Below are 1,859 nucleotides of genomic sequence, written 5' to 3'. Positions count from 1 at the left end.
TTACCCCATCCATGTCCTTTTTCATATGGAGACTCTTCTTGAAACTGATTCCCACTGATAATATTTTAAAATTGAAAGAGCTTAGGGGTCCCTCCAGATGCACTTTCTGCCAGTCTCATGAGGAAACTATTACCCATCTTTTCTTTGATTGCATTTGGGTACAGGATGTTTGGTCTTTTGTGATTGGTAAACTTAGGATCCCAACAATGAATCTCACATGGAAGGTTTTCTATACTAGCTGGTCTAATTGGAGGGGATCTATACTCCAGGACACCCCAATATTGTGGCATGGTTTGTGTGGATGGCTAGAAACTAGGCAAAGCATGATAACTCCCATCTTGAGCCTATAAGGGTGGGTCTCAATTGTATTGCTTTCATTCAAAAACTGATTAAATTTAAAAAGTTTGAGGCAGTGTTGGAGATTGGTCCTTTTCTCAAGCCACATATTTCCAAAGTTGTGACAATTTGCTGGACCCTCCCAAAGTTTGGCTGGACCAAAATTAACATGGATGGCAGCCGCAAATCTTAGTCTGCTGGCATTGGTGGGGTTTTCAGGAACTATGAGGGGAAATGTATCTTATATTTTCAATCTCCTGTTAATGCTTTTGACTCACTTGAAGCAGAATGTCAAGCAGTTTTTTGGGCCATCACCTTAGCCAGATCTTGCCTGTTAGATCAGTTATGGGTTGAATCTGACTCCTTGCAACTTATTAACATTATCCATGGGTCTTCAGATACCCCATGGAACTTAATCAGCTCGATCTCTGGTATTCAGCAATAAATTTTGTTTTGCTCTATCAAGTTCTCCCATATTCACAGAGAAGGAAATAGACCATCCAAATAGACCATCCAATTGGCTGGGCAATTGGCTGGGTAGAAGGGGTCTCTATACAGAAGAACCTTTAGTGAGCAGAAGGATTCCACTCCCATTGGACTTTCTTTTATCCAGTGACCTGTTGCCTCTCCCTTATATCAGACAACACCTGTAGTGGGCTTGAGAGGTTGCCTTCCTTTATGAAGGCCCTCTCCTGTCACCTTTTTTTCTTTTCTTACCCTTTGTATTTTGTTTTGGTTTCTTTAATTAATTGGAGCTCTGATGGGAATATATATATATGTATTGTTTTCCAAGTACCACACCATGTAACTGACTTGGCTTTGTTTTCAATGAATTTGCTACGGGGTAATTCATAGTGAGTACTCCTCAGTAGCCTTTTGGGAGCAATGAAAGGGTGAAATTTACTGTATATATATATATATATATATATAACAATTACAAGGCATTAAAGCAAGCGAGAGCCATATTATCTCCATAATTAAAAAAGATAAATGTGAAGTAGGAGCATTCCCAACATAAGTCTACTTTGTGTTCCTTCCCAAGGAAGCAAGCCAATGAGCAGGGCAGTTGCCATCCCTAGGAATGTGCTTAAATTCCACCCTCTAGAATTTTAACAATAGTTTCAGTTGGTTATTCCACCTGAGTAAGTTCCAAGAGGGAGCCTATTCACTAAGCAAAGTGTTGATGCAAACAGTAGAGTCAGTTTTTATAATCAAAGGGCCCATATGACATTGATGTGCAATTCTGATGGCCCAATAAATTGCTCTAAATTCTACCTCCAAAGCATCAAGGGCCAATATAGGAGCAGTGAAGTATAAAATACATTTTCCATGGGAGTTCCTAAAGACTCCCCCAACTCCAGCATTACCTTTTGAAAAACTGCCATCAGTCTTTACCTTCAGCCAGCCATGAATAGGGGGATCCAAAAAACTAATTTGGATTTGTGTGTATGAAAATTAGTCTTACTAGGGGTCCAATATTTGAAAACATTTGGGAACTGATGGTACTTAATCAACTTCTAAAT

This window comes from Phalaenopsis equestris, unplaced genomic scaffold (genome assembly GCF_001263595.1).
Source record: "Phalaenopsis equestris unplaced genomic scaffold, ASM126359v1 Scaffold208885, whole genome shotgun sequence".
NCBI classification, from domain to species: Eukaryota; Viridiplantae; Streptophyta; class Magnoliopsida; order Asparagales; family Orchidaceae; genus Phalaenopsis; species Phalaenopsis equestris.
This window is presented reverse-complemented; position numbering follows the sequence as displayed.